The following is a 7,074-nucleotide window of genomic DNA, read 5'->3' on the forward strand; positions in this document are numbered from 1 at the left end:
TTACCTTGTCAGCTCGGGGATTCGATCAAGCAACCTTTCGGTTACTGGCCCAACGCTCTAACCACTACGCTACCTATTCACAAACAGTGAATGAATGGCCATCATGGTGAGAGAGGAGAGATGAGGTTGCACTTGCAAAATTCCAAAATTCCCAAGTTTATCCAAAATTCCGGTTGGAAGATTCCAGGAATCAGATAAGGAATACACATGAATCCTCCAACCAGGATTTCTGAAAAGCTGGGAATTTTGGGAAAACTACTGGAATTTTGCAACCCTATATGAGATATACGAGCCATTAGAACTATTCTACATAACTGTACCACTGTACCAGTGTGATCTGAAACACTCAACACTGCAAAACACACCAAAACACTGGACAGACTTCAAACAAGACTCAACTGCAAGAATCCTCACACACATCCTCCCGACTCTCACCAGACTCCACTGGCTCCCAGTTCAATAGAGGATCACCTTCAAATCACCACATGGACCTACTGACCTCCTTCACACTCCTACAATCCAACTCCTTTACTGGGCTCCTCTGACACTGTCCTGCTCAGGATCGACTGCTCTCATTGTATTTTGCGTTACTCTTTCCCAACTCTTTTACCGTACAACTATAAAGTCTGTTTTATTTCAGTATAGTTATTAAAAGAGCTGCGCAAACTTGCTCAACATTTCAATATTCGCATATTTCCACTTTTCAAAGCCATTATACCCTTACACACGTGTGTGCTGCAACATTTATGTTGATGGAAACCTACATCCACTAGGTGGCGATGTACGACGTGGGAGTAGAATTAACTTCAGGTTCACCATAGAAGAAGTAAACGGAAACAATAAAAAGACGTTCATCCTTCCTGTCACAACTCTCACAACGTTTAGCGTCTGTTTCAGACTTCAAGTAAGTAATGATGATTATTGGTTTTTATTATTATTATTTAAATGCCTTATACAAGGTTTGACCTACAAAATTGATTTGATATGCTGTGAAAACTGGCTAATATATAACTGACACTTCGATTTACATGACGCGAAAAAGATTAGTTAACTGCTATCTTTAGGTTCTCGCAAAAGTTGACATGATCTTTCAGATATTTTTTTTGTTGCTGAAATGAAAGTTGATATTATTTCCTATTTGTTAGTAACGGTCCCCCAGTGGGAGTCTGGCGTTGCAGGTGTTCTGCTAACTGAGCCACACGGACCACCAGACGGTCAACCAACGCATACATAATACATATCGGACGCTTGCTGTACGCAGAACGCACCGCAGCCGAGCGCGGTAAAAAAAAAAACACACCAACGAAGCGTTGCGTTTCCACTCCATTGACAATGAATGACTTCCGTCAGAACGCGAAGAGTTTAAACGCGTCACAGTGGACATGAGGCGTCAAGTCACTACGGACTGGGGATTAACACAAACACTGGTACTAAAACCAAATATATTGATCTGTTTTTTAAAGTATCGATTTTGTGAGATCGCGATGACTGTAAACTTTAATAGTAACATCAGAAATCTGAGGTTAAAAGGTGTATTTCCTGTAAATATTGTGTGCTGCAAACTTTACTCAGTGTAATGCGTCCACGTAGGGGAATTACGTGTTATATAACATCATGAAATACGTCAAAGTAATTAAATATTACAATAAGTGATGACGGTAAATATAGCACTCTATTTCTTCCATTTGTAAACATAAACATCTAACCTTAATTTAACGAGTGAAGTTAATTAAGAACAAATGGTTGTTTACAATGCTGGCCAACACCGGCACAAACCCGGACGATGCTGGGACAATGTCCCTATGGGACTCCCAGTCACGGCTGGTTGTGATTCAGCCTGGAATCAAACCAGGGTCTGTAGTGACGCCTCTAGCACTGAGATGCAGGGCCTTAAACCTCTGTGTCACCCGGGAGGGCCCTACTTTGACCATGCAGAGAGTTTAAACATCGTCTGAGCAATATTTAAGCAGGCGCTCTAGACTAGAGCCTCCATGGGGTCCGTGCAGCATGCTGAAAGTCTGACGTCCCTACAACTGTAATTGACAATGTCTACCAAAGCTACATGAAAAGACTATCAACCTTACAATCCCATCTACATCTAAGTTAGCCACCTAGCTATCATGCTGATTGCTAACCCTGTCTGTCTATCTTGTCTGAGTTGGGGGGGTTGAGGACTTTTCAGGTGAAATGTATATTTTCTATTTTATTCATGCAACATGATAGTCATCTTGAGTGATTTCCAGAATCACAATTTAACCCTGTAATCCGTCCTCTTTGCTGTAGAATGCGTTACGTGGCCGCCTACCTGTTGGCAGCGCTGGGTGGCAACACCAACCCCAGCAGTCAGAACATCAAGGACATCCTGGGCAGCGTTGGCATCGAGGCTGATGACCAGCGCGCCTGGCTAAGGTGGGACACAGAGAGAGACAGCTGGTAGTAAACCCTCACTCTGTGGGACACACAGAGAGAGAGGCGGCTGGTAGTAAACCCTCACACTGTGGGACACACAGAGGAGACAGCTGGTAGTAAACCCTCACTCTGTGGGACACACACAGAGAGAGACAGCTGGTAGTTAACCCTCACTCTGTGGGATACATAGAGAGAGACAGCTGGTAGTTAACCCTCACTCTGTGGGACACCGAGAGAGACAGCTGGTAGTAAACCCTCACTCTGTGGGACACACAGAGAGAGAGAGACAGCTGGTAGTAAACCCTCACTCTGTGGGACACACAGAGAGAGACAGCTGGTAGTAAACCCTCACTCTGTGGGACACACAGAGAGAGAGACACAGCTGTTAGTAAACCCTCACTCTGTGGGACACACAGAGAGAGAGAAGACAGCTGGTAGTTAACCCTCACTCTGTGGGACACACAGAGAGAGACAGCTATTAGTAAACCCTCCTCTGTGGGACACCGAGAGAGACTGCTGGTAGTAAACCCTCACTCTGTGGGACACACAGAGAGAGAGAGACTGCTGGTAGTAAACCCTCACTCTGTGGGACACACAGAGAGAGACAGCTGGTAGTAAACCCTCACTCTGTGGGACACACAGAGAGAGAGACAGCTGGTAGTAAACCCTCACTCTGTGGGACACACAGAGAGAGAGACAGCTGGTAGTAAACCCTCACTCTGTGGGACACACAGAGAGAGAGAGACAGCTGGTAGTAAACCCTCACTCTGTGGGTACACAGAGAGAGAGAGAGACAGCTTAGTTAACCCTCACTCTGTGGGACACACAGAGAGAGAGACAGCTGGTAGTAAACCCTCACTCTGTGAGAGAGAGACAACTTCAGTAGTAAACCCTCACTCTGTGGGAGAGAGAGACAGCTGGTAGTAACCCTCACTCTGTGGGACACACAGAGAGAGAGAGACAGCTGGTAGTTAACCCTCACTCTGTGGGACACACAGAGAGAGAGACAGCTGGTAGTAAACCCTCACTCTGTGGGACACACAGAGAGAGAGAGACAGCTGGTAGTTAACCCTCACTCTGTGGGACACACAGAGAGAGAGAGACAGCTGGTAGTAAACCCTCACTCTGTGGGACACACAGAGAGAGACAGCTGGTAGTAAACCCTCACTCTGTTGTGATGTTGAGTTATTCCACTACAGGTCATCAGTGAGCTGATGGGAAAAGATATCAATGAAGTCCTGAACGCAGGTAAACATCTGTCTGGTTCCCTCCCACACTCCCTATTCCCTCCCACACTCCCTATTCCCTCCCACACGCCCTATTCCCTCCCACACGCCCTATTCCCTCCCACACGCCCTATTCCCTCCCACACGCCCTATTCCCTCCCACACTCCCTATTCCCTCCCACACTCCCTATTCCCTCCCGCACGCCCCTTCCCTCCCGCACGCCCTATTCCCTCCCGCACGCCCTATTCCCTCCCGCACGCCCTATTCCCTCCCGCACTCCCCACACTCCCTATTCCCTCCCGCACGCGCACGCCCTATTCCCTCCCGCACGCCCTATTCCCTCCCGCACGCCCTATTCCCTCCCGCACGCCCTATTCCCTCCCGCACGCCCTATTCCCTCCCGCACGCCCTATTCCCTCCCGCACGCCCTATTCCCTCCCGCACGCCCTATTCCCTCCCGCACGCCCTATTCCCTCCCGCACGCACCCTATTCCCTCCCGCACTCCCTATTCCCTCCCGCACTCCCTATTCCTCCGACTCCCTATTCCCTCCATCCCCACACTCCCTATTCCCTCCCACACTCCCCACACTCCCTATTCCCTCCACTCCCTATTCCCTCCCGCACTCCCATACACGCCCTATTCCTCCCACACGCCCTATTCCCTCCCACACTCCCTATTCCCTCCCGCATTTCCCTATTCCCTCCCGCACTCCCTATTCCCTCCCGCACTCCCCGCACTCCCTATTTCTCTCCATGCCCTATTCTCTCCCGCACGCCCCTATTCTCTCCCGCAGACGCCCTATTCTCTCCCGACGCCCTATTCCCTCCCGCACCCTATTCCCTCCCGCACGCCCTATTCCCTCCCCCCACGCCCCTACCCTCCCCGCACGCCCCTACCCTCCGCACGCCCTATACCCCCTCCCGCACGCCTCCCGCACGCCCTATTCCCGCCCGCACGCCCTATTCCCTCCCACATGGAACCCTATTCCTCCCACATGGAACCCTATTCCCTCCCACATGGAACCCTATTCCTCCACATGGAACCCTATTCCCTCCACATGGAACCCTATTCCCTCCCACATGGAACCCTATTCCCTCCCACATGGAACCCTATTCCTCCCACATGGAACCCTATTCCCTCCCACATGGAACCCTATTCCCTCCCACATGGAACCCTATTCCCTCCACATGGAACCCTATTCCCTCCACATGGAACCCTATTCCCTCCCACATGGAACCCTATTCCCCCCCATGGAACCCTATTCCCTCCCTATTCCCTCCCACACGCCCCCTATACTCTCCCACACGCCCTATTCCCTCTATTCCTCCCACACGCCCTATTCCTCCCTCCACTCCCTATTCCTCCCACAGATCTAGGATCAGCTTCCCATTCTGTTTCTAGAGCAGCTTAACTGATAGAGGACTTTATTGGTCCCTGGTCAGCGCTAGAGGACTGTATTTGGTCCCTTCCCTGGCCAGCGCTAGAGACTGTATTGGGTCCCCGGTCAGCGCTAGAGGACTGTATTGGGTCCCCGGTCAGCGCTAGAGGACTGTGGGTCCCGGTCAGCGCTAGAGGACTGTATTGGGTCCCCGGTCAGCGCTAGAGGACTGTATTGGAGTCCCGGTCAGCGCTAGAGGACTGTATTGGGTCCCCGGTCAGCGCTAGAGGACTGTATTGGGTCCCCGGTCAACGCTAGAGGACTGTATTGGGTCCCCGGTCAGCGCTAGAGGACTGTATTGGGTCCCCCGGTCAGCGCTAGAGGACTGTATTGGGTCCCCGGTCAGCGCTAGAGGACTGTATTGGGTCCCGGTCAGCGCTAGAGGACTGTATTAGGTCCCCGGTCAGCGCTAGAGGACTGTATTGGTCCCCCGGTCAGCGCTAGAGGACTGTGTGGGTCCCCGGTCAGCGCTAGAGGCCTGTATTGGGTCCCCGGTCAGCGCTAGAGTCCCGGTCAGCCTGTATTGGGTCCCCGGTCAGCGCTAGAGGACTGTATTGGGTCCCCGGTCAGCGCTAGAGGACTGTATTGGGTCCCCGGTCAGCGCTAGAGGACTGTATTGGGTCCCCGGTCAGCGCTAGAGGACTGTATTGGGTCCCCGGTCAGCGCTAGAGGACTGTATTGGGTCCCCGGTCAGCGCTAGAGGACTGTATTGGGTCCCAGCGCGCTAAGAAGAGGACTGTATTGGGTCCCCGGTCAGCGCTAGAGGACTGTATTGGGTCCCGGTCAGCGCTAGAGGACTGTATGGGTCCCCGGTCAGCGCTAGAGGACTGTATTGGGTCCCGGTCAGCGCTAGAGGACTGTATTGGGTCCCCGGTCAGCGCTAGAGGACTGTATTGGGTCCCCGGTCAGCGCTAGAGGACTGTATTGGGTCCCCGGTCAGCGCTAGAGGACTGTATTGGTCCCCCGGTCAGCGGTAGAGGACTGTAATGGGTCCCCGGTCAGCGGTAGAGGACTGTATTGGGTCCCGGTCAGCGCTAGAGGCCTGTATTGAGTCCCGGTCAGCGCTGACTGTATGGTCCCTTCCCTGGTCAGCGCTAGAGGACTGTATTGGTCCCTTCCCTGGTCAGTGGTAGAGGACTGTGGTCCCTTCCCCTGGTCAGTGGTAGAGGACTGTATTGGTCCTTCCCTGGTCAGTGGTAGAGGACTGTATTGGGTCCCATTCTAGACTCATCCTCTGACTCATTAGAAATAGCAGTGTCTGCTTCCCTCTCCCTGTACCCTACCGCTCTGGTTCCTGTACCTACCGCTCTGGTCAGTCTTGGCAGATTTAGTTGTTCTGTGTATGATTGTTATATTGGGTAGTGTATCATTCTCCAGGCTCAGTTTCCCTAGGATCTGCTTCCCATTCTCAGGGGCTCCAGTTTCCTAGGATCTGCTTCCCATTCTCAGGGCTCAGTTTCCCTACTAGGATCTGCTTCCATTCTCAGGGGCTCAGTTTCCTAAGATCTGCTTCCCATTCTCAGGGGCTCAGTTTCCCTAGGATCTGCTTCCCATTCTCAGGGGTTCAGTTTCCCTTGATAAAGATCTAGGATCAGCTTCCCATTCTCCAGATCCCAACTTTAGTTGGGGAAAATGGTGAACTGAACCAAGGTCAGCATCTAGTGGCTACTTCCCCTTACTCTGTGTAGCTCTAGTCTAACCCATGTCTGTCTGTAGGAATGTCCAAGTTGGCCTCCGTGCCAGTAGGGGGGGCTGTGGCGGTGTCAGCGGCTGGTGGATCTGCTGCTGATGCTCCTGGGGCTGCTCCTGCCTGTGAGAACCAATCTCGATGGGAAGATCTCAACTGCATTTTCCTCACAGCCTCATCTCCTTTACAAACCCCATTGGATGAGAAAGCCAGAGGTCCCTCTTTGACCTTTTTTCAATGGGTTTTGAGGAGGAGATGAGAGGATGTGGAAAATGCAATTGAGATTCCCCCTGTATCTGTCTCTCTGTTTT

The 7,074-nt window shown here is 51.6% G+C and overlaps 1 pseudogene; it reads left to right on the forward strand.

Annotated features, from left to right (window-relative positions):
- Window positions 1-816: 816 nt before the first annotated feature.
- On the forward strand, window positions 817-7,006 carry LOC124027423 (annotated as a pseudogene).
- The last annotated feature ends 68 nt before the right edge of the window (window positions 7,007-7,074 follow it).

This window comes from Oncorhynchus gorbuscha, unplaced genomic scaffold (genome assembly GCF_021184085.1).
Source record: "Oncorhynchus gorbuscha isolate QuinsamMale2020 ecotype Even-year unplaced genomic scaffold, OgorEven_v1.0 Un_scaffold_3205, whole genome shotgun sequence".
Taxonomy (NCBI): domain Eukaryota; kingdom Metazoa; phylum Chordata; class Actinopteri; order Salmoniformes; family Salmonidae; genus Oncorhynchus; species Oncorhynchus gorbuscha.